The 25,632-nt window shown below is 54.1% G+C and overlaps 1 long non-coding RNA gene across 1 annotated transcript in view; it reads left to right on the forward strand.

Annotated features, from left to right (window-relative positions):
- LOC145530002 (uncharacterized) overlaps positions 1-25,632 on the forward strand; it is a 1,493,464-nt gene that overhangs the window by 1,434,824 nt on the left and 33,008 nt on the right. Inside the window, exons 174-176 of the long non-coding RNA XR_014071397.1 lie at positions 2,823-2,934; positions 10,481-10,592; positions 18,139-18,250. This is a non-coding gene — a long non-coding RNA (uncharacterized LOC145530002). The remainder of the gene's footprint in view (positions 1-2,822; positions 2,935-10,480; positions 10,593-18,138; positions 18,251-25,632) is intronic.

The raw sequence follows: 25,632 nt of genomic DNA on the forward strand, positions 1-25,632 counted from the left end.
ATTCAGTCTGTGTCTTCCTCTTTCTCTCTCGTGTGTGGATGGATGGATGCTAGGAATGCACATGTATATGATTAGATGAGGGTTATGTTTTAGGGATAGGTTAGAGGGAGAGAAAGGCTTTAGGTCGGAGTTGGTCATGGGGGAAGGGTCAAGGGTGGTGGTGGTGTTTCTTGGAATCTGAGTGCTGTGCATTCTTCGTCTCTTTCCATATGAACCCCTTCTCAGATACACCACTTGCAAGGAGTCTCTCATGTTCCGTTTCCCATCTTTTGCATTTCTGAATGCTTAGCTTCTCTGTTGTGAAGAGGTTCCATTGGATGGAAACCCATTGGCGTACTTCATTTTCCTCTTTCCCTTACTTGAAGAGACCCATTTCTACCTCCGCCCAGCAAATGGCAAGGAGACTCTGATGTTAAGGAGCCTTTGACCTACGCTTCTTTCTAGCTGTCTCATGACATCAGTCTTTAGGGTGAGGTTTTTCCCCGATATTGAGGTGGTGTGAGATCAAAACCAATAGCGTTCTTCAGATGTAGCTGTCTGGTTTTCCCATGGACATTTATTGAAGAGGCTTTCTCGTTCCCATTTGGATATTCTCCCCTTTTGTGTCAGAGATGAGTTGACCATGGATGCCGGGGTTTGTTTCTGGACCCTCAACTTTATTCCATCGATCTGGATCTGTGTGTGTTGTTGTATTCCCAATAGCATACTGTCCTGCTGCTGCCGCTGCGCCTAAGTCATTTCAGTCGTGTCTGACTCTGCGCGACCCCATGGCCTGCAGTCTACCAGGCTCCTCCGTCCAGGGCGTTTTCCAGGCAAGAGTACTGGAGTGGGTCGCCATCGCCTTCTCCGATACTCTCCTGAGGATCCTAGTTTGGTCGTCTAATTTCCTTTCACACAACCTTGGATGTCCGTATCGGGGCTTTTTCGTCGGATTGTATTGACAATTTAGGCTCTTTTCTGTTTCCGTACCCCTTTTGCAATTCTTTGTTCGGTGCGAAAATGCATTGGCATTTTGGGAGGAATAGCATCGAAGCTGTGGATTGCCTTGTGGGGCTGTGACATCATTTTCCCAATAGGAATTCTTTCAAGCCCTGAGCACAGCTTCTCTTTCCAGTGGTTGGTGTGGGCTTGATCTTCCTTCTTCCATCTCTCGCCGTTTTGTGAGAACAGGTCCTTCCTTCCCTTCTGGGTTAGATGGACTCGTGGGTATCACTTCAGTGAATGGCATTGTCAGTGGGGGTGATAATTCCCTTCTCATTGGAAGACTTTGCTGTGAGTATTAGAAATGCAAGTGATTTCTCTTCCCCTTCCTCCCTGTCCATCTCTCAGAGCCACCGGGAAACAGAGGCCTCATCCAGGGTCACACAGGCCTGAGGGAGTGCAACTAGACTGTTGTTTCTTCAGGCCCTCAGTGCTGGACATCATCCGGGATACTCTGTGTGTGTCTTCCTCAGTCTGGTGTCCCTTCAGACCTTTCCCTAGTTTTCACAGGCTTGTCGTGTTGGTGTTCTTTGACTGTTTGGAGACACATCCTTGAGAAGCTTTGTGTTTCCACTCATTCGTCTCGCGATGTATGACCTGTCTTTTGCTTTGGTAATGAGGTCTTTCCCACAGTAGATATCTTTGATTTTGCAAAGTCCACTGTATTCTCTGGGTTGTTTTGTGGGCTGCCTTTTAGTTTTGTGTGTGAAGACTCAAAGCACGTGTCCAGTTTCTGCTCATTGTTCTTCTAGATTTGTGACAAGTTTTCATGGAAACTTTGTCTAGGGATAACTGGAAGTGAACTCGGTGTAAGGTGTCAAGTCTCCATCTCCATTCATGTCATGCCCTGCAGTTTCCAATTCCCTGTTCCTGAGTGGTTTTGGAGACCTTGTGGGAAGTTTGGTTGCATCGGAGTTTGCGTTTCCACCTTGAGTAGATTCACACTGTTCTGCCCTCAGGGACACTGTCAAGGGGGAGTGAGGAGCAGCCTGCACTTCCAGCAGTGACCACACGGTGGGGCGAGTGCTGCTCTCCCCTCTGGGAGCCCCAGGCCACAGGCATCCCAGTGAGGAGCCAGCTCTGTGCTCAGCTGAAAGGAGTTAGTCTCTCAGGAGCCTCTGAGCCCTTGCCTTTGGATCACCCAGGGTGGGCATTTGCTGTGACAGAAAAAAATTGCCCTGAATTCCATGGACGGAAGAGCCTGGCTGTGTAGAGTTCGTGAGTTGCCGTGAATCAGACACAACTGAGGACACAAAAATTCAATAGACTAAAACACTTTTTGGGGGTGGGGGGAGTGAAAGGGGGTGATGTGGGGTTTTTTGTCTTATATTATAGCCGAGGGAAATCTAGTTTAAACCTAAATTCACATAGATGGGAAAGGTATAGCTCTCCGTCACCCTATTAAAAAAAAAAAAAAAACGTCTTAACTTTTCTGAAAGCTTATTTAGTAGCTTCCTTGAGCAGTTCATTGTGAAGGATTTTTTTTTTTTTTTCTGTGACATTGGCCTCATTAAAAAGTACGGTTTGCCTTTACTGGATAATTTTGTTCATTGGTTTGTTAGGGAATCTTGGTAATATTTGAGTTTCCTGGGGAGTATGGTCACATGACCTGGCCCTGGCCAATCGGTGCGTTCCACCTCCCTGGCCACTGTGATTGGCTCCGGACTGGGGCAGTGCCCAATCGGGGCCCGGGGCCGGGCCTCACGTTGGAAGCCAGGGGAAGACGAGCTCTCGTTCTGCTGGGGTAGGGGAAGGGGTGGGGCCGGGGGAGGTCAGGCTCCAGCAGTGGGAGGGGCTTGAGGTCCGCCTGCGGCAGTTGGTGACCTTCCTGCTCCCCTCAGGGCAGAGCTGCCGGCCTGAGAATGAGGGCGCTGCTGAGCCCAGGGGCTGGGATGGCCCGCTGCTGCTGTGGTCCCAGAGCTCCACCCGAGACCTGAGGGAGGCCGTCTGCCCGTGAGTCCTCTCCCGCTTGTCTGTCAGCTTGTTTGAACCATGCTGGGTTTTCTGCCCAGCTGGCTAAGGGGAGTCCCTGGAAATGCAAGGGTGTGGGTTTTGGCAGACTTCAGGGAAGACATGCCAGATGAGCCTGGGAGACTCCAGCTTAATCTGGATTCAGGAGATATCTCTTCGGGCCAGCTAGTAATTGTAGGATAAGCCTAATGAGTCTTCACAGGATGAAGAGAGTAACGTGCCAAGGTAGCAATCGATGTCCTCATTCGAGAGGATGAAGCTGGTGCTCAGAGAAGGGGGGAACTTGGCCAGAGCAAGGAGGTGTGCACCCAGACAGAACCCCCAGATCCGGCCATTTGAGCTCAGGGAGGCCACTGGTGTGGCTTGTCCCTGTAGCAGGCGCCGAGGCACGCAGCCCACCCTGATTCCTGCGGGGGCCTGACTTGGGAAGTGCCATCTGGTAGCTTTGAGACTCACCAAACCAAATTGCACTGGAGAGAGGAAGGACACCTTCCTTCATCCACCCCCCACCCCCGCCGGATTCCCACATACCCTGACCCCTTTCTCTTGATTTCAGAGCCATTTCCAGAGTCCCGCTCATATGACCTCATTCGAAGTGCACTGTGGACGAGCTGCCATCTGCAGCTGCTACCACAGCAGCCAAGGGCTTTAGCTCCCGAGTACCTCCCTTCCTTTGGAACTTGGGGGCCCTCTACTCCCCACTTGCACACCACAGACCTTTGCTGAGGATTGTGGGGACCCTCACTCAGTTTGCAGCACGTTGTAGCCATCCCTGTCCTCTCAATACCTCCCTTGCCACTCAGCTTGTGAGCCCCTTTGGAGCAGCGTGGCCCACCTGGCTGCAACGGAAGAGACACAGCTGACAGTGAAACAACAGCTTAGATCTGACAGCCGGAAAGCTCTGTCAAAAGGGACCTCCCTCTTCACACCGTAGAGGCTGTAGGAGCCGCCAGGCTTTCGGAACCAGTGCTGGGGCCAAAATGACCCCACAGCCGTTTTCCTTCCTGGGGAGGGTTCTGGCTCGAGTGGGAATGGCTCAAGTCTCCTAAGGTTCTGAAAGCCCACTGTGTGCAGATTCACGGTACACAGAGAGGAGAAGGTGGAGTCCTGCCCTGGAGGTGGTCACAGCTCACGGATGAGCCAGGCAGGCAGGCAGGCAGGCAGGCAGGGCATGAGAACACCTGAGCTGCCTTCATGAGTGAATGGTGTGGGAGCAGAGGAAGAGAAGCCGGTCTGCTCCCTCATGTGGTGCCCAGGGCAGGTTGTCCCCAGAGGAAACCCTTACGACGGTGAGGACTCTCACTGCTGTTTCCCAAGGGGTTCCGTCGGTGCGTGTCTTCCCCGGAGCGGTCAGGCCGTCTCTAAAGTACACTGGCCATGGGCATTGCCTCTCCTTGGAACTTCCCACGTGTTTCTCTTTTTTATGGAACAGTGATTTTTCTAGAGGGGTTCTGGGCCACAAGGTTGTTGGGTCATTTTCTAGCCTTCTGTCGTGAAGAACGCTTTCCTGGGCGTTGGGGTGGTTTGTTGTTCCAGCTCCCTTTCTTGGCTTCTTTTGGGAGCTGGTGCAACAAGAGGAGCTCAGCCTCTGCCTTCTGGCTGAGATGTCACCCTTCAAACAGCAATGCCTGCCTGGAGATAATGATGGCATTTGCCAAAAGGGCTTCGTTTGGCACATGATATCTTGAAAGGACGTACACCGTCCTGTCAGCTATCAAAGGCTAGTTCAAATGACATAAAAATGAGAACTCTCCAATGGAGTCTTACAGTAGGTGGAGAGTCCGAAAGAAACTCCTTCAGTCATTTCACTGAGAGTCATTGATTGGGGACACCAAGAATATAGGAAGGAATGCAGAAAGAAAAGATGAAATTGTGTTCAGGATCGGGGGGAGGGATGAACAGGGCGTGCTTGCCTTGAATCCAGGCTTTGTTGGGGGGTGGGGCATAAAGATCAAACGGGTCTGAAACCACAAAGTGGTGATGGTAACACAGTATCACCAGAGTTACACAACAGTGTTCCCAAATTGCAACAATGATGAAAAAGTTTACTAACTTAACCAACAAGTTCCCAACTTAACCAACAAAAATACAGGAAACCATACAAAAAATAAAACATCACCAGAAAGGTGGAAACAAACCAAATGCAAAGCAGTTCAGGGGAAAGGAACTCCATGTCCCCTGGGGGCAGACCGAGTTGACAGCGTCCACGGTGAGCCGACAGGGATGGAGGCGGCAGAGCCGACCGCTCCCCTGGACGTGGTGTTTCCGGCAAGGGCTCTGGGTCTCTGTCCAGAGCGGGGGCTCGTTCTTCCTGCAGGGGTGGGTGAGTCATCGTCGGCGTCTGGGTGTTGCGCGGGAGCCAGGGCAGGCTCTCCCTGCCGAGGCGGTGACTCCTCCTCTGCCTCGGGTTCTCCTGCCAAAGCCCGAGCAGGTACAGGTGCACGTGGAGGTGGAGGTTCTGGCTGAGGGGGTGGGACATCAGTGCCTGGGGCTGGGGGTCCTGCAGGCACGGAGATCCGATCTGCCCGGTGTGCTGGCCAGAACCCAGCTGGCCTGGTGTCTCTGCGAGGGCAAGTCTCGGTTCTCCATCTGCCCTCGGTGGATCCCTGGGTCCTGCACCTGGAGCCACCACCTCTGTAGGGACAGGTCTGGGAAGTGGAGCCTGGTTCCAGTTGGAGGCCAGTGCTAGAGCTGGGGGAGAAGCAAAGTTTGCCCACAGGCCAGCCTTGGCATGTGCGTATCCCGGGACAGAAAGCTTCCAAGAGATTCCCAAAGAATACCCAGGGTCGGATGTCTTTTGGGACTGAAGTGTGCAAGAAGGGGGTGGGGGTGTGAGGCCAGCGCTTGCTGCAGGCCCAGCAGCATCTTTCGGGGACTCGTCCCTGTGTAGCTCAGCACCCCCTCCCCACACACTCCCGTGCACCAGCCCCAGCGTCCTCACCTCTGTGCTCTGGCGTGCTGGGCTCCAGGTCCTCCTGCTGCCTCAGAGGCTGGGGTTCTCGGGACTCTGGGTCGGAGCCGGGTGTGCTGAGCTCCGTGGCAGCCTCAGACTGGGCCGCCGGGTGTATCCTGTGTGGTGTCTCGGCAGCAGGCCTTCCCCGCCTCCGCTTCGCCCCCGGTGGGGCTGATGCCTCCGTGGGCACGCTCACCTGGAGCCTGCACTGGGCCTCAGGGGCGGGGGGGTGGTGCTCCGACCCCTCCCTCCGGGAGGTGGACGGGGTGTCCCCGTCCTCGGCCTCATCACGTGGGAAGCTCTGCAACGACAGTGACCGTCAGCCAGCCATGCTGGGACTTTTCCGAGCTGGGCCTGGCCAGTGGAGCCGCTGCTTCTGCCTGCTCGAACTTCTCTTCCCAGAAGGGTCAGAGACGTGTGTCTGCTCAGATCCCCACCCGGGACGAAAGAGACCCACCTGAGGGTGTGAGGCCAGCCTGGGCGGCCGGCGCTGCCCGCACTCTCCCCATCCCAGCCAGCCTGCTCTCCCCTGGGGTGTGGACACAACTTGCCCGCAGGCTTCTGACCCCACATCCGCCTGGGCTTCCTTGAGGGAGACACACCCCGAGAAACCCGCATCCACACACACAGGCAAAGGACCCGGTGTTTCCGGGTGGCATGGGAGAGGTGGGCTGGCCCGGCCTGGGGCTCCCCGTGTTACCTTTCTGTTTCTCCGGGCAAAGGGCCAGAGGCCTCTCGGGGGTGCCCTGAGCCAACGTCGACAGGGTGCCCACGCATACTGCCTGTGAGCTCTCCTGAGGCCCCGGCCTCTGGGCAGGGGCAAACAGCAGAACATCCTGGCAGCAAGTGATCTGGCTGGGGGCTCCTCTCCGCTCTGGAGGCCTGGATACACGGGTTGCGGGTTCTGTTGGGTTCTGTTGCCGGCAGGTGACATCATTTCCTGGGGTTCGTGCTGAGGTCCCTTCCCCAAAACTTCCCAAGGGAATCTCTGGGTTTCTGACTGCTCGACCACCCCCCTTAGGCCATGTGCAGGCACAGTGACAGCCACACAGCCCAGCCCACAGCCCTGGGGAGGCCTGGGTGCAGCCAGGGCCTGAGCTCCGAGGACCCCGCTGCTCTCAGACCAGGCTCCTTCTTCTCATAAGTGGTGTGGCCCTGGACAAGCGTATGCCCCTCAGGGTTTCCCCAGTCTCTCCATCTGCAGAGTGGGGGTCATTCTCCCATCTGCTTCCTAGGTCTGTCGGCCTACGAGCAGCTCCATGCCTTTCCACCTGGGGCCAATATCACGTGGAGCTTGTGCGCTGAGACTTCAGAAAGAAAGACTCCATCCAGGGCTGACACAGCACAGAATGGGGCAGAACGAGGCCTGGATGCGCCGTGGTACCCAGGAAAAGGCACTCCCCCTCCTGAGTGTTTTGAGAACCCGCATCCAAGTTGGAGGCGCGAAAGGAAGACTCGAAGGTCTCCCTCTCTTATAGAAAAGAGTAGCCAACTTTCTGGTCCTCTGTTTCCATTGAGATTCTGTTCAAGTGTCCCAGCTCGGCTTCTGCGGGTGGCTGAGCTTCTAATGGCTCCCTGCGTTCTTGTCTTTTCCTCTCCAAACCTTCCGTCCTTTTCCCCCTTCTGGGGTGGATGGGTGCTGTCATTGCTTCTACCTTCGAGACAGATTGATGAAAAGTCTGGACCGTCGACTCCTTTCCTCTCTTTGGTTCCGTGTCTCTCTCTGTCTGTGTCCCTCTCTTTTCCCTTCTCGATTCAGTCTGTGTCTTCCTCTTTCTCTCTCGTGTGTGGATGGATGGATGCTAGGAATGCACATGTATATGATTAGATGAGGGTTATGTTTTAGGGATAGGTTAGAGGGAGAGAAAGGCTTTAGGTCGGAGTTGGTCATGGGGGAAGGGTCAAGGGTGGTGGTGGTGTTTCTTGGAATCTGAGTGCTGTGCATTCTTCGTCTCTTTCCATATGAACCCCTTCTCAGATACACCACTTGCAAGGAGTCTCTCATGTTCCGTTTCCCATCTTTTGCATTTCTGAATGCTTAGCTTCTCTGTTGTGAAGAGGTTCCATTGGATGGAAACCCATTGGCGTACTTCATTTTCCTCTTTCCCTTACTTGAAGAGACCCATTTCTACCTCCGCCCAGCAAATGGCAAGGAGACTCTGATGTTAAGGAGCCTTTGACCTACGCTTCTTTCTAGCTGTCTCATGACATCAGTCTTTAGGGTGAGGTTTTTCCCCGATATTGAGGTGGTGTGAGATCAAAACCAATAGCGTTCTTCAGATGTAGCTGTCTGGTTTTCCCATGGACATTTATTGAAGAGGCTTTCTCGTTCCCATTTGGATATTCTCCCCTTTTGTGTCAGAGATGAGTTGACCATGGATGCCGGGGTTTGTTTCTGGACCCTCAACTTTATTCCATCGATCTGGATCTGTGTGTGTTGTTGTATTCCCAATAGCATACTGTCCTGCTGCTGCCGCTGCGCCTAAGTCATTTCAGTCGTGTCTGACTCTGCGCGACCCCATGGCCTGCAGTCTACCAGGCTCCTCCGTCCAGGGCGTTTTCCAGGCAAGAGTACTGGAGTGGGTCGCCATCGCCTTCTCCGATACTCTCCTGAGGATCCTAGTTTGGTCGTCTAATTTCCTTTCACACAACCTTGGATGTCCGTATCGGGGCTTTTTCGTCGGATTGTATTGACAATTTAGGCTCTTTTCTGTTTCCGTACCCCTTTTGCAATTCTTTGTTCGGTGCGAAAATGCATTGGCATTTTGGGAGGAATAGCATCGAAGCTGTGGATTGCCTTGTGGGGCTGTGACATCATTTTCCCAATAGGAATTCTTTCAAGCCCTGAGCACAGCTTCTCTTTCCAGTGGTTGGTGTGGGCTTGATCTTCCTTCTTCCATCTCTCGCCGTTTTGTGAGAACAGGTCCTTCCTTCCCTTCTGGGTTAGATGGACTCGTGGGTATCACTTCAGTGAATGGCATTGTCAGTGGGGGTGATAATTCCCTTCTCATTGGAAGACTTTGCTGTGAGTATTAGAAATGCAAGTGATTTCTCTTCCCCTTCCTCCCTGTCCATCTCTCAGAGCCACCGGGAAACAGAGGCCTCATCCAGGGTCACACAGGCCTGAGGGAGTGCAACTAGACTGTTGTTTCTTCAGGCCCTCAGTGCTGGACATCATCCGGGATACTCTGTGTGTGTCTTCCTCAGTCTGGTGTCCCTTCAGACCTTTCCCTAGTTTTCACAGGCTTGTCGTGTTGGTGTTCTTTGACTGTTTGGAGACACATCCTTGAGAAGCTTTGTGTTTCCACTCATTCGTCTCGCGATGTATGACCTGTCTTTTGCTTTGGTAATGAGGTCTTTCCCACAGTAGATATCTTTGATTTTGCAAAGTCCACTGTATTCTCTGGGTTGTTTTGTGGGCTGCCTTTTAGTTTTGTGTGTGAAGACTCAAAGCACGTGTCCGGTTTCTGCTCATTGTTCTTCTAGATTTGTGACAAGTTTTCATGGAAACTTTGTCTAGGGATAACTGGAAGTGAACTCGGTGTAAGGTGTCAAGTCTCCATCTCCATTCATGTCATGCCCTGCAGTTTCCAATTCCCTGTTCCTGAGTGGTTTTGGAGACCTTGTGGGAAGTTTGGTTGCATCGGAGTTTGCGTTTCCACCTTGAGTAGATTCACACTGTTCTGCCCTCAGGGACACTGTCAAGGGGGAGTGAGGAGCAGCCTGCACTTCCAGCAGTGACCACACGGTGGGGCGAGTGCTGCTCTCCCCTCTGGGAGCCCCAGGCCACAGGCATCCCAGTGAGGAGCCAGCTCTGTGCTCAGCTGAAAGGAGTTAGTCTCTCAGGAGCCTCTGAGCCCTTGCCTTTGGATCACCCAGGGTGGGCATTTGCTGTGACAGAAAAAAATTGCCCTGAATTCCATGGACGGAAGAGCCTGGCTGTGTAGAGTTCGTGAGTTGCCGTGAATCAGACACAACTGAGGACACAAAAATTCAATAGACTAAAACACTTTTTGGGGGTGGGGGGAGTGAAAGGGGGTGATGTGGGGTTTTTTGTCTTATATTATAGCCGAGGGAAATCTAGTTTAAACCTAAATTCACATAGATGGGAAAGGTATAGCTCTCCGTCACCCTATTAAAAAAAAAAAAAAAACGTCTTAACTTTTCTGAAAGCTTATTTAGTAGCTTCCTTGAGCAGTTCATTGTGAAGGATTTTTTTTTTTTTTTCTGTGACATTGGCCTCATTAAAAAGTACGGTTTGCCTTTACTGGATAATTTTGTTCATTGGTTTGTTAGGGAATCTTGGTAATATTTGAGTTTCCTGGGGAGTATGGTCACATGACCTGGCCCTGGCCAATCGGTGCGTTCCACCTCCCTGGCCACTGTGATTGGCTCCGGACTGGGGCAGTGCCCAATCGGGGCCCGGGGCCGGGCCTCACGTTGGAAGCCAGGGGAAGACGAGCTCTCGTTCTGCTGGGGTAGGGGAAGGGGTGGGGCCGGGGGAGGTCAGGCTCCAGCAGTGGGAGGGGCTTGAGGTCCGCCTGCGGCAGTTGGTGACCTTCCTGCTCCCCTCAGGGCAGAGCTGCCGGCCTGAGAATGAGGGCGCTGCTGAGCCCAGGGGCTGGGATGGCCCGCTGCTGCTGTGGTCCCAGAGCTCCACCCGAGACCTGAGGGAGGCCGTCTGACCGTGAGTCCTCTCCCGCTTGTCTGTCAGCTTGTTTGAACCATGCTGGGTTTTCTGCCCAGCTGGCTAAGGGGAGTCCCTGGAAATGCAAGGGTGTGGGTTTTGGCAGACTTCAGGGAAGACATGCCAGATGAGCCTGGGAGACTCCAGCTTAATCTGGATTCAGGAGATATCTCTTCGGGCCAGCTAGTAATTGTAGGATAAGCCTAATGAGTCTTCACAGGATGAAGAGAGTAACGTGCCAAGGTAGCAATCGATGTCCTCATTCGAGAGGATGAAGCTGGTGCTCAGAGAAGGGGGGAACCTGGCCAGAGCAAGGAGGTGTGCACCCAGACAGAACCCCCAGATCCGGCCATTTGAGCTCAGGGAGGCCACTGGTGTGGCTTGTCCCTGTAGCAGGCGCCGAGGCACGCAGCCCACCCTGATTCCTGCGGGGGCCTGACTTGGGAAGTGCCATCTGGTAGCTTTGAGACTCACCAAACCAAATTGCACTGGAGAGAGGAAGGACACCTTCCTTCATCCACCCCCCACCCCCGCCGGATTCCCACATACCCTGACCCCTTTCTCTTGATTTCAGAGCCATTTCCAGAGTCCCGCTCATATGACCTCATTCGAAGTGCACTGTGGACGAGCTGCCATCTGCAGCTGCTACCACAGCAGCCAAGGGCTTTAGCTCCCGAGTACCTCCCTTCCTTTGGAACTTGGGGGCCCTCTACTCCCCACTTGCACACCACAGACCTTTGCTGAGGATTGTGGGGACCCTCACTCAGTTTGCAGCACGTTGTAGCCATCCCTGTCCTCTCAATACCTCCCTTGCCACTCAGCTTGTGAGCCCCTTTGGAGCAGCGTGGCCCACCTGGCTGCAACGGAAGAGACACAGCTGACAGTGAAACAACAGCTTAGATCTGACAGCCGGAAAGCTCTGTCAAAAGGGACCTCCCTCTTCACACCGTAGAGGCTGTAGGAGCCGCCAGGCTTTCGGAACCAGTGCTGGGGCCAAAATGACCCCACAGCCGTTTTCCTTCCTGGGGAGGGTTCTGGCTCGAGTGGGAATGGCTCAAGTCTCCTAAGGTTCTGAAAGCCCACTGTGTGCAGATTCACGGTACACAGAGAGGAGAAGGTGGAGTCCTGCCCTGGAGGTGGTCACAGCTCACGGATGAGCCAGGCAGGCAGGCAGGCAGGCAGGCAGGGCATGAGAACACCTGAGCTGCCTTCATGAGTGAATGGTGTGGGAGCAGAGGAAGAGAAGCCGGTCTGCTCCCTCATGTGGTGCCCAGGGCAGGTTGTCCCCAGAGGAAACCCTTACGACGGTGAGGACTCTCACTGCTGTTTCCCAAGGGGTTCCGTCGGTGCGTGTCTTCCCCGGAGCGGTCAGGCCGTCTCTAAAGTACACTGGCCATGGGCATTGCCTCTCCTTGGAACTTCCCACGTGTTTCTCTTTTTTATGGAACAGTGATTTTTCTAGAGGGGTTCTGGGCCACAAGGTTGTTGGGTCATTTTCTAGCCTTCTGTCGTGAAGAACGCTTTCCTGGGCGTTGGGGTGGTTTGTTGTTCCAGCTCCCTTTCTTGGCTTCTTTTGGGAGCTGGTGCAACAAGAGGAGCTCAGCCTCTGCCTTCTGGCTGAGATGTCACCCTTCAAACAGCAATGCCTGCCTGGAGATAATGATGGCATTTGCCAAAAGGGCTTCGTTTGGCACATGATATCTTGAAAGGACGTACACCGTCCTGTCAGCTATCAAAGGCTAGTTCAAATGACATAAAAATGAGAACTCTCCAATGGAGTCTTACAGTAGGTGGAGAGTCCGAAAGAAACTCCTTCAGTCATTTCACTGAGAGTCATTGATTGGGGACACCAAGAATATAGGAAGGAATGCAGAAAGAAAAGATGAAATTGTGTTCAGGATCGGGGGGAGGGATGAACAGGGCGTGCTTGCCTTGAATCCAGGCTTTGTTGGGGGGTGGGGCATAAAGATCAAACGGGTCTGAAACCACAAAGTGGTGATGGTAACACAGTATCACCAGAGTTACACAACAGTGTTCCCAAATTGCAACAATCATGAAAAAGTTTACTAACTTAACCAACAAGTTCCCAACTTAACCAACAAAAATACAGGAAACCATACAAAAAATAAAACATCACCAGAAAGGTGGAAACAAACCAAATGCAAAGCAGTTCAGGGGAAAGGAACTCCATGTCCCCTGGGGGCAGACCGAGTTGACAGCGTCCACGGTGAGCCGACAGGGATGGAGGCGGCAGAGCCGACCGCTCCCCTGGACGTGGTGTTTCCGGCAAGGGCTCTGGGTCTCTGTCCAGAGCGGGGGCTCGTTCTTCCTGCAGGGGTGGGTGAGTCATCGTCGGCGTCTGGGTGTTGCGCGGGAGCCAGGGCAGGCTCTCCCTGCCGAGGCGGTGACTCCTCCTCTGCCTCGGGTTCTCCTGCCAAAGCCCGAGCAGGTACAGGTGCACGTGGAGGTGGAGGTTCTGGCTGAGGGGGTGGGACATCAGTGCCTGGGGCTGGGGGTCCTGCAGGCACGGAGATCCGATCTGCCCGGTGTGCTGGCCAGAACCCAGCTGGCCTGGTGTCTCTGCGAGGGCAAGTCTCGGTTCTCCATCTGCCCTCGGTGGATCCCTGGGTCCTGCACCTGGAGCCACCACCTCTGTAGGGACAGGTCTGGGAAGTGGAGCCTGGTTCCAGTTGGAGGCCAGTGCTAGAGCTGGGGGAGAAGCAAAGTTTGCCCACAGGCCAGCCTTGGCATGTGCGTATCCCGGGACAGAAAGCTTCCAAGAGATTCCCAAAGAATACCCAGGGTCGGATGTCTTTTGGGACTGAAGTGTGCAAGAAGGGGGTGGGGGTGTGAGGCCAGCGCTTGCTGCAGGCCCAGCAGCATCTTTCGGGGACTCGTCCCTGTGTAGCTCAGCACCCCCTCCCCACACACTCCCGTGCACCAGCCCCAGCGTCCTCACCTCTGTGCTCTGGCGTGCTGGGCTCCAGGTCCTCCTGCTGCCTCAGAGGCTGGGGTTCTCGGGACTCTGGGTCGGAGCCGGGTGTGCTGAGCTCCGTGGCAGCCTCAGACTGGGCCGCCGGGTGTATCCTGTGTGGTGTCTCGGCAGCAGGCCTTCCCCGCCTCCGCTTCGCCCCCGGTGGGGCTGATGCCTCCGTGGGCACGCTCACCTGGAGCCTGCACTGGGCCTCAGGGGCGGGGGGGTGGTGCTCCGACCCCTCCCTCCGGGAGGTGGACGGGGTGTCCCCGTCCTCGGCCTCATCACGTGGGAAGCTCTGCAACGACAGTGACCGTCAGCCAGCCATGCTGGGACTTTTCCGAGCTGGGCCTGGCCAGTGGAGCCGCTGCTTCTGCCTGCTCGAACTTCTCTTCCCAGAAGGGTCAGAGACGTGTGTCTGCTCAGATCCCCACCCGGGACGAAAGAGACCCACCTGAGGGTGTGAGGCCAGCCTGGGCGGCCGGCGCTGCCCGCACTCTCCCCATCCCAGCCAGCCTGCTCTCCCCTGGGGTGTGGACACAACTTGCCCGCAGGCTTCTGACCCCACATCCGCCTGGGCTTCCTTGAGGGAGACACACCCCGAGAAACCCGCATCCACACACACAGGCAAAGGACCCGGTGTTTCCGGGTGGCATGGGAGAGGTGGGCTGGCCCGGCCTGGGGCTCCCCGTGTTACCTTTCTGTTTCTCCGGGCAAAGGGCCAGAGGCCTCTCGGGGGTGCCCTGAGCCAACGTCGACAGGGTGCCCACGCATACTGCCTGTGAGCTCTCCTGAGGCCCCGGCCTCTGGGCAGGGGCAAACAGCAGAACATCCTGGCAGCAAGTGATCTGGCTGGGGGCTCCTCTCCGCTCTGGAGGCCTGGATACACGGGTTGCGGGTTCTGTTGGGTTCTGTTGCCGGCAGGTGACATCATTTCCTGGGGTTCGTGCTGAGGTCCCTTCCCCAAAACTTCCCAAGGGAATCTCTGGGTTTCTGACTGCTCGACCACCCCCCTTAGGCCATGTGCAGGCACAGTGACAGCCACACAGCCCAGCCCACAGCCCTGGGGAGGCCTGGGTGCAGCCAGGGCCTGAGCTCCGAGGACCCCGCTGCTCTCAGACCAGGCTCCTTCTTCTCATAAGTGGTGTGGCCCTGGACAAGCGTATGCCCCTCAGGGTTTCCCCAGTCTCTCCATCTGCAGAGTGGGGGTCATTCTCCCATCTGCTTCCTAGGTCTGTCGGCCTACGAGCAGCTCCATGCCTTTCCACCTGGGGCCAATATCACGTGGAGCTTGTGCGCTGAGACTTCAGAAAGAAAGACTCCATCCAGGGCTGACACAGCACAGAATGGGGCAGAACGAGGCCTGGATGCGCCGTGGTACCCAGGAAAAGGCACTCCCCCTCCTGAGTGTTTTGAGAACCCGCATCCAAGTTGGAGGCGCGAAAGGAAGACTCGAAGGTCTCCCTCTCTTATAGAAAAGAGTAGCCAACTTTCTGGTCCTCTGTTTCCATTGAGATTCTGTTCAAGTGTCCCAGCTCGGCTTCTGCGGGTGGCTGAGCTTCTAATGGCTCCCTGCGTTCTTGTCTTTTCCTCTCCAAACCTTCCGTCCTTTTCCCCCTTCTGGGGTGGATGGGTGCTGTCATTGCTTCTACCTTCGAGACAGATTGATGAAAAGTCTGGACCGTCGACTCCTTTCCTCTCTTTGGTTCCGTGTCTCTCTCTGTCTGTGTCCCTCTCTTTTCCCTTCTCGATTCAGTCTGTGTCTTCCTCTTTCTCTCTCGTGTGTGGATGGATGGATGCTAGGAATGCACATGTATATGATTAGATGAGGGTTATGTTTTAGGGATAGGTTAGAGGGAGAGAAAGGCTTTAGGTCGGAGTTGGTCATGGGGGAAGGGTCAAGGGTGGTGGTGGTGTTTCTTGGAATCTGAGTGCTGTGCATTCTTCGTCTCTTTCCATATGAACCCCTTCTCAGATACACCACTTGCAAGGAGTCTCTCATGTTCCGTTTCCCATCTTTTGCATTTCTGAATGCTTAGCTTCTCTGTTGTGAAGAGGTTCCATTGGATGGAAACCCATTGGCGTACTTCATTTTCCTCTTTCCCTTACTTGAAGAGACCCATTTCTACCTCCGCCCAGCAAATGGCAAGGAGACTCTGATGTTAAGGAGCCTTTGACCTACGCTTCTTTCTAGCTGTCTCATGACATCAGTCTTTAGGGTGAGGTTTTTCCCCGATATTGAGGTGGTGTGAGATCAAAACCAATAGCGTTCTTCAGATGTAGCTGTCTGGTTTTCCCATGGACATTTATTGAAGAGGCTTTCTCGTTCCCATTTGGATATTCTCCCCTTTTGTGTCAGAGATGAGTTGACCATGGATGCCGGGGTTTGTTTCTGGACCCTCAACTTTATTCCATCGATCTGGATCTGTGTGTGTTGTTGTATTCCCAATAGCATACTGTCCTGCTGCTGCCGCTGCGCCTAAGTCATTTCAGTCGTGTCTGACTCTGCGCGACCCCATGGCCTGCAGTCTACCAGGCTCCTCCGTCCAGGGCGTTTTCCAGGCAAGAGTACTGGAGTGGGTCGCCATCGCCTTCTCCGATACTCTCCTGAGGATCCTAGTTTGGTCGTCTAATTTCCTTTCACACAACCTTGGATGTCCGTATCGGGGCTTTTTCGTCGGATTGTATTGACAATTTAGGCTCTTTTCTGTTTCCGTACCCCTTTTGCAATTCTTTGTTCGGTGCGAAAATGCATTGGCATTTTGGGAGGAATAGCATCGAAGCTGTGGATTGCCTTGTGGGGCTGTGACATCATTTTCCCAATAGGAATTCTTTCAAGCCCTGAGCACAGCTTCTCTTTCCAGTGGTTGGTGTGGGCTTGATCTTCCTTCTTCCATCTCTCGCCGTTTTGTGAGAACAGGTCCTTCCTTCCCTTCTGGGTTAGATGGACTCGTGGGTATCACTTCAGTGAATGGCATTGTCAGTGGGGGTGATAATTCCCTTCTCATTGGAAGACTTTGCTGTGAGTATTAGAAATGCAAGTGATTTCTCTTCCCCTTCCTCCCTGTCCATCTCTCAGAGCCACCGGGAAACAGAGGCCTCATCCAGGGTCACACAGGCCTGAGGGAGTGCAACTAGACTGTTGTTTCTTCAGGCCCTCAGTGCTGGACATCATCCGGGATACTCTGTGTGTGTCTTCCTCAGTCTGGTGTCCCTTCAGACCTTTCCCTAGTTTTCACAGGCTTGTCGTGTTGGTGTTCTTTGACTGTTTGGAGACACATCCTTGAGAAGCTTTGTGTTTCCACTCATTCGTCTCGCGATGTATGACCTGTCTTTTGCTTTGGTAATGAGGTCTTTCCCACAGTAGATATCTTTGATTTTGCAAAGTCCACTGTATTCTCTGGGTTGTTTTGTGGGCTGCCTTTTAGTTTTGTGTGTGAAGACTCAAAGCACGTGTCCGGTTTCTGCTCATTGTTCTTCTAGATTTGTGACAAGTTTTCATGGAAACTTTGTCTAGGGATAACTGGAAGTGAACTCGGTGTAAGGTGTCAAGTCTCCATCTCCATTCATGTCATGCCCTGCAGTTTCCAATTCCCTGTTCCTGAGTGGTTTTGGAGACCTTGTGGGAAGTTTGGTTGCATCGGAGTTTGCGTTTCCACCTTGAGTAGATTCACACTGTTCTGCCCTCAGGGACACTGTCAAGGGGGAGTGAGGAGCAGCCTGCACTTCCAGCAGTGACCACACGGTGGGGCGAGTGCTGCTCTCCCCTCTGGGAGCCCCAGGCCACAGGCATCCCAGTGAGGAGCCAGCTCTGTGCTCAGCTGAAAGGAGTTAGTCTCTCAGGAGCCTCTGAGCCCTTGCCTTTGGATCACCCAGGGTGGGCATTTGCTGTGACAGAAAAAAATTGCCCTGAATTCCATGGACGGAAGAGCCTGGCTGTGTAGAGTTCGTGAGTTGCCGTGAATCAGACACAACTGAGGACACAAAAATTCAATAGACTAAAACACTTTTTGGGGGTGGGGGGAGTGAAAGGGGGTGATGTGGGGTTTTTTGTCTTATATTATAGCCGAGGGAAATCTAGTTTAAACCTAAATTCACATAGATGGGAAAGGTATAGCTCTCCGTCACCCTATTAAAAAAAAAAAAAAAACGTCTTAACTTTTCTGAAAGCTTATTTAGTAGCTTCCTTGAGCAGTTCATTGTGAAGGATTTTTTTTTTTTTTTCTGTGACATTGGCCTCATTAAAAAGTACGGTTTGCCTTTACTGGATAATTTTGTTCATTGGTTTGTTAGGGAATCTTGGTAATATTTGAGTTTCCTGGGGAGTATGGTCACATGACCTGGCCCTGGCCAATCGGTGCGTTCCACCTCCCTGGCCACTGTGATTGGCTCCGGACTGGGGCAGTGCCCAATCGGGGCCCGGGGCCGGGCCTCACGTTGGAAGCCAGGGGAAGACGAGCTCTCGTTCTGCTGGGGTAGGGGAAGGGGTGGGGCCGGGGGAGGTCAGGCTCCAGCAGTGGGAGGGGCTTGAGGTCCGCCTGCGGCAGTTGGTGACCTTCCTGCTCCCCTCAGGGCAGAGCTGCCGGCCTGAGAATGAGGGCGCTGCTGAGCCCAGGGGCTGGGATGGCCCGCTGCTGCTGTGGTCCCAGAGCTCCACCCGAGACCTGAGGGAGGCCGTCTGACCGTGAGTCCTCTCCCGCTTGTCTGTCAGCTTGTTTGAACCATGCTGGGTTTTCTGCCCAGCTGGCTAAGGGGAGTCCCTGGAAATGCAAGGGTGTGGGTTTTGGCAGACTTCAGGGAAGACATGCCAGATGAGCCTGGGAGACTCCAGCTTAATCTGGATTCAGGAGATATCTCTTCGGGCCAGCTAGTAATTGTAGGATAAGCCTAATGAGTCTTCACAGGATGAAGAGAGTAACGTGCCAAGGTAGCAATCGATGTCCTCATTCGAGAGGATGAAGCTGGTGCTCAGAGAAGGGGGGAACCTGGCCAGAGCAAGGAGGTGTGCACCCAGACAGAACCCCCAGATCCGGCCATTTGAGCTCAGGGAGGCCACTGGTGTGGCTTGTCCCTGTAGCAGGCGCCGAGGCACGCAGCCCACCCTGATTCCTGCGGGGGCCTGACTTGGGAAGTGCCATCTGGTAGCTTTGAGACTCACCAAACCAAATTGCACTGGAGAGAGGAAGGACACCTTCCTTCATCCACCCCCCACCCCCGCCGGATTCCCACATACCCTGACCCCTTTCTCTTGATTTCAGAGCCATTTCCAGAGTCCCGCTCATATGACCTCATTCGAAGTGCACTGTGGACGAGCTGCCATCTGCAGCTGCTACCACAGCAGCCAAGGGCTTTAGCTCCCGAGTACCTCCCTTCCTTTGGAACTTGGGGGCCCTCTACTCCCCACTTGCACACCACAGACCTTTGCTGAGGATTGTGGGGACCCTCACTCAGTTTGCAGCACGTTGTAGCCATCCCTGTCCTCTCAATACCTCCCTTGCCACTCAGCTTGTGAGCCCCTTTGGAGCAGCGTGGCCCACCTGGCTGCAACGGAAGAGACACAGCTGACAGTGAAACAACAGCTTAGATCTGACAGCCGGAAAGCTCTGTCAAAAGGGACCTCCCTCTTCACACCGTAGAGGCTGTAGGAGCCGCCAGGCTTTCGGAACCAGTGCTGGGGCCAAAATGACCCCACAGCCGTTTTCCTTCCTGGGGAGGGTTCTGGCTCGAGTGGGAATGGCTCAAGTCTCCTAAGGTTCTGAAAGCCCACTGTGTGCAGATTCACGGTACACAGAGAGGAGAAGGTGGAGTCCTGCCCTGGAGGTGGTCACAGCTCACGGATGAGCCAGGCAGGCAGGCAGGCAGGCAGGCAGGGCATGAGAACACCTGAGCTGCCTTCATGAGTGAATGGTGTGGGAGCAGAGGAAGAGAAGCCGGTCTGCTCCCTCATGTGGTGCCCAGGGCAGGTTGTCCCCAGAGGAAACCCTTACGACGGTGAGGACTCTCACTGCTGTTTCCCAAGGGGTTCCGTCGGTGCGTGTCTTCCCCGGAGCGGTCAGGCCGTCTCTAAAGTACACTGGCCATGGGCATTGCCTCTCCTTGGAACTTCCCACGTGTTTCTCTTTTTTATGGAACAGTGATTTTTCTAGAGGGGTTCTGGGCCACAAGGTTGTTGGGTCATTTTCTAGCCTTCTGTCGTGAAGAACGCTTTCCTGGGCGTTGGGGTGGTTTGTTGTTCCAGCTCCCTTTCTTGGCTTCTTTTGGGAGCTGGTGCAACAAGAGGAGCTCAGCCTCTGCCTTCTGGCTGAGATGTCACCCTTCAAACAGCAATGCCTGCCTGGAGATAATGATGGCATTTGCCAAAAGGGCTTCGTTTGGCACATGATATCTTGAAAGGACGTACACCGTCCTGTCAGCTATCAAAGGCTAGTTCAAATGACATAAAAATGAGAACTCTCCAATGGAGTCTTACAGTAGGTGGAGAGTCCGAAAGAAACTCCTTCAGTCATTTCACTGAGAGTCATTGATTGGGGACACCAAGAATATAGGAAGGAATGCAGAAAGAAAAGATGAAATTGTGTTCAGGATCGGGGGGAGGGATGAACAGGGCGTGCTTGCCTTGAATCCAGGCTTTGTTGGGGGGTGGGGCATAAAGATCAAACGGGTCTGAAACCACAAAGTGGTGATGGTAACACAGTATCACCAGAGTTACACAACAGTGTTCCCAAATTGCAACAATCATGAAAAAGTTTACTAACTTAACCAACAAGTTCCCAACTTAACCAACAAAAATACAGGAAACCATACAAAAAATAAAACATCACCAGAAAGGTGGAAACAAACCAAATGCAAAGCAGTTCAGGGGAAAGGAACTCCATGTCCCCTGGGGGCAGACCGAGTTGACAGCGTCCACGGTGAGCCGACAGGGATGGAGGCGGCAGAGCCGACCGCTCCCCTGGACGTGGTGTTTCCGGCAAGGGCTCTGGGTCTCTGTCCAGAGCGGGGGCTCGTTCTTCCTGCAGGGGTGGGTGAGTCATCGTCGGCGTCTGGGTGTTGCGCGGGAGCCAGGGCAGGCTCTCCCTGCCGAGGCGGTGACTCCTCCTCTGCCTCGGGTTCTCCTGCCAAAGCCCGAGCAGGTACAGGTGCACGTGGAGGTGGAGGTTCTGGCTGAGGGGGTGGGACATCAGTGCCTGGGGCTGGGGGTCCTGCAGGCACGGAGATCCGATCTGCCCGGTGTGCTGGCCAGAACCCAGCTGGCCTGGTGTCTCTGCGAGGGCAAGTCTCGGTTCTCCATCTGCCCTCGGTGGATCCCTGGGTCCTGCACCTGGAGCCACCACCTCTGTAGGGACAGGTCTGGGAAGTGGAGCCTGGTTCCAGTTGGAGGCCAGTGCTAGAGCTGGGGGAGAAGCAAAGTTTGCCCACAGGCCAGCCTTGGCATGTGCGTATCCCGGGACAGAAAGCTTCCAAGAGATTCCCAAAGAATACCCAGGGTCGGATGTCTTTTGGGACTGAAGTGTGCAAGAAGGGGGTGGGGGTGTGAGGCCAGCGCTTGCTGCAGGCCCAGCAGCATCTTTCGGGGACTCGTCCCTGTGTAGCTCAGCACCCCCTCCCCACACACTCCCGTGCACCAGCCCCAGCGTCCTCACCTCTGTGCTCTGGCGTGCTGGGCTCCAGGTCCTCCTGCTGCCTCAGAGGCTGGGGTTCTCGGGACTCTGGGTCGGAGCCGGGTGTGCTGAGCTCCGTGGCAGCCTCAGACTGGGCCGCCGGGTGTATCCTGTGTGGTGTCTCGGCAGCAGGCCTTCCCCGCCTCCGCTTCGCCCCCGGTGGGGCTGATGCCTCCGTGGGCACGCTCACCTGGAGCCTGCACTGGGCCTCAGGGGCGGGGGGGTGGTGCTCCGACCCCTCCCTCCGGGAGGTGGACGGGGTGTCCCCGTCCTCGGCCTCATCACGTGGGAAGCTCTGCAACGACAGTGACCGTCAGCCAGCCATGCTGGGACTTTTCCGAGCTGGGCCTGGCCAGTGGAGCCGCTGCTTCTGCCTGCTCGAACTTCTCTTCCCAGAAGGGTCAGAGACGTGTGTCTGCTCAGATCCCCACCCGGGAGGAAAGAGACCCACCTGAGGGTGTGAGGCCAGCCTGGGCGGCCGGCGCTGCCCGCACTCTCCCCATCCCAGCCAGCCTGCTCTCCCCTGGGGTGTGGACACAACTTGCCCGCAGGCTTCTGACCCCACATCCGCCTGGGCTTCCTTGAGGGAGACACACCCCGAGAAACCCGAATCCACACACACAGGCAAAGGACCCGGTGTTTCCGGGTGGCATGGGAGAGGTGGGCTGGCCCGGCCTGGGGCTCCCCGTGTTACCTTTCTGTTTCTCCGGGCAAAGGGCCAGAGGCCTCTCGGGGGTGCCCTGAGCCAACGTCGACAGGGTGCCCACGCACACTGCCTGTGAGCTCTCCTGAGGCCCCAGCCTCTGGGCAGGGGCAAACAGCAGAACATCCTGGCAGCAAGTGATCTGGCTGGGGGCTCCTCTCCGCTCTGGAGGCCTGGATACACGGGTTGCGGGTTCTGTTGGGTTCTGTTGCCGGCAGGTGACATCATTTCCTGGGGTTCGTGCTGAGGTCCCTTCCCCAAAACTTCCCAAGGGAATCTCTGGGTTTCTGACTGCTCGACCACCCCCCTTAGGCCATGTGCAGGCACAGTGACAGCCACACAGCCCAGCCCACAGCCCTGGGGAGGCCTGGGTGCAGCCAGGGCCTGAGCTCCGAGGACCCCGCTGCTCTCAGACCAGGCTCCTTCTTCTCATAAGTGGTGTGGCCCTGGACAAGCGTATGCCCCTCAGGGTTTCCCCAGTCTCTCCATCTGCAGAGTGGGGGTCATTCTCCCATCTGCTTCCTAGGTCTGTCGGCCTACGAGCAGCTCCATGCCTTTCCACCTGGGGCCGATATCACGTGGAGCTTGTGCGCTGAGACTTCAGAAAGAAAGACTCCATCCAGGGCTGACACAGCACAGAATGGGGCAGAACGAGGCCTGGATGCGCCGTGGTACCCAGGAAAAGGCACTCCCCCTCCTGAGTGTTTTGAGACCCCGCATCCAAGTTGGAGGCGCGAAAGGAAGACTCGAAGGTCTCCCTCTCTTATAGAAAAGAGTAGCCAACTTTCTGGTCCTCTGTTTCCATTGAGATTCTGTTCAAGTGTCCCAGCTCGGCTTCTGCGGGTGGCTGAGCTTCTAATGGCTCCCTGCGTTCTTGTCTTTTCCTCTCCAAACCTTCCGTCCTTTTCCCCCTTCTGGGGTGGATGGGCGCTGTCATTGCTTCTACCTTCGAGACAGATTGATGAAAAGTCTGGACCGTCGACTCCTTTCCTCTCTTTGGTTCCGTGTCTCTCTCTGTCTGTGTCCCTCTCTTTTCCCTTCTCGATTCAGTCTGTGTCTTCCTCTTTCTCTCTCGTGTGTGGATGGATGGATGCTAGGAATGCACATGTATATGATTAGATGAGGGTTATGTTTTAGGGATAGGTTAGAGGGAGAGAAAGGCTTTAGGTCGGAGTTGGTCATGGGGGAAGGGTCAAGGGTGGTGGTGGTGTTTCTTGGAATCTGAGTGCTGTGCATTCTTCGTCTCTTTCCATATGAACCCCTTCTCAGATACACCACTTGCAAGGAGTCTCTCATGTTCCGTTTCCCATCTTTTGCATTTCTGAATGCTTAGCTTCTCTGTTGTGAAGAGGTTCCATTGGATGGAAACCCATTGGCGTACTTCGTTTTCCTCTTTCCCTTACTTGAAGAGACCCATTTCTACCTCCGCCCAGCAAATGGCAAGGAGACTCTGATGTTAAGGAGCCTTTGACCTACGCTTCTTTCTAGCTGTCTCATGACATCAGTCTTTAGGGTGAGGTTTTTCCCCGATATTGAGGTGGTGTGAGATCAAAACCAATAGCGTTCTTCAGATGTAGCTGTCTGGTTTTCCCATGGACATTTATTGAAGAGGCTTTCTTGTTCCCATTTGGATATTCTCCCCTTTTGTGTCAGAGATGAGTTGACCATGGATGCCGGGGTTTGTTTCTGGACCCTCAACTTTATTCCATCGATCTGGATCTGTGTGTGTTGTTGTATTCCCAATAGCATACTGTCCTGCTGCTGCCGCTGCGCCTAAGTCATTTCAGTCGTGTCTGACTCTGCGTGACCCCATGGCCTGCAGCCTACCAGGCTCCTCCGTCCAGGGCGTTTTCCAGGCAAGAGTACTGGAGTGGGTCGCCATCGCCTTCTCCGATACTCTCCTGAGGATCCTAGTTTGGTCATCTAATTTCCTTTCACACAACCTTGGATGTCCGTATCGGGGCTTTTTCGTCGGATTGTATTGACAATTTAGGCTCTTTTCTGTTTCCGTACCCCTTTTGCAATTCTTTGTTCGGTGCGAAAATGCATTGGCATTTTGGGAGGAATAGCATCGAAGCTGTGGATTGCCTTGTGGGGCTGTGACATCATTTTCCCAATAGGAATTCTTTCAAGCCCTGAGCACAGCTTCTCTTTCCAGTGGTTGGTGTGGGCTTGATCTTCCTTCTTCCATCTCTCGCCGTTTTGTGAGAACAGGTCCTTCCTTCCCTTCTGGGTTAGATGGACTCGTGGGTATCACTTCAGTGAATGGCATTGTCAGTGGGGGTGATAATTCCCTTCTCATTGGAAGACTTTGCTGTGAGTATTAGAAATGCAAGTGATTTCTCTTCCCCTTCCTCCCTGTCCATCTCTCAGAGCCACCGGGAAACAGAGGCCTCATCCAGGGTCACACAGGCCTGAGGGAGTGCAACTAGACTGTTGTTTCTTCAGGCCCTCAGTGCTGGACATCATCCGGGATACTCTGTGTGTGTCTTCCTCAGTCTGGTGTCCCTTCAGACCTTTCCCTAGTTTTCACAGGCTTGTCGTGTTGGTGTTCTTTGACTGTTTGGAGACACATCCTTGAGAAGCTTTGTGTTTCCACTCATTCGTCTCGCGATGTATGACCTGTCTTTTGCTTTTGTAATGAGGTCTTTCCCACAGTAGATATCTTTGATTTTGCAAAGTCCACTGTATTCTCTGGGTTGTTTTGTGGGCTGCCTTTTTGTTTTGTGTGTGAAGACTCAAAGCACGTGTCCGGTTTCTGCTCATTGTTCTTCTAGATTTGTGACAAGTTTTCATGGAAACTTTGTCTAGGGATAACTGGAAGTGAACTCGGTGTAAGGTGTCAAGTCTCCATCTCCATTCATGTCATGCCCTGCAGTTTCCAATTCCCTGTTCCTGAGTGGTTTTGGAGACCTTGTGGGAAGTTTGGTTGCATCGGAGTTTGCGTTTCCACCTTGAGTAGATTCACACTGTTCTGCCCTCAGGGACACTGTCAAGGGGGAGTGAGGAGCAGCCTGCACTTCCAGCAGTGACCACACGGTGGGGCGAGTGCTGCTCTCCCCTCTGGGAGCCCCAGGCCACAGGCATCCCAGTGAGGAGCCAGCTCTGTGCTCAGCTGAAAGGAGTTAGTCTCTCAGGAGCCTCTGAGCCCTTGCCTTTGGATCACCCAGGGTGGGCATTTGCTGTGACAGAAAAAAATTGCCCTGAATTCCATGGACGGAAGAGCCTGGCTGTGTAGAGTTCGTGAGTTGCCGTGAATCAGACACAACTGAGGACACAAAAATTCAATAGACTAAAACACTTTTTGGGGGTGGGGGGAGTGAAAGGGGGTGATGTGGGGGTTTTTGTCTTATATAATAGCCGAGGGAAATCTAGTTTAAACCTAAATTCACATAGATGGGAAAGGTATAGCTCTCCGTCACCCTATTAAAAAAAAAAAAAAAAACGTCTTAACTTTTCTGAAAGCTTATTTAGTAGCTTCCTTGAGCAGTTCATTGTGAAGGATTTTTTTTTTTTTTCTGTGACATTGGCCTCATTAAAAAGTACGGTTTGCCTTTACTGGATAATTTTGTTCATTGGTTTGTTAGGGAATCTTGGTAATATTTGAGTTTCCTGGGGAGTATGGTCACATGACCTGGCCCTGGCCAATCGGTGCGTTCCACCTCCCTGGCCACTGTGATTGGCTCCGGACTGGGGCAGTGC

This window comes from Giraffa tippelskirchi, chromosome 12, assembly GCF_054371585.1.
Source record: "Giraffa tippelskirchi isolate mGirTip1 chromosome 12, T2T-mGirTip1v1.2.pri, whole genome shotgun sequence".
Lineage (NCBI taxonomy): Eukaryota > Metazoa > Chordata > Mammalia > Artiodactyla > Giraffidae > Giraffa > Giraffa tippelskirchi.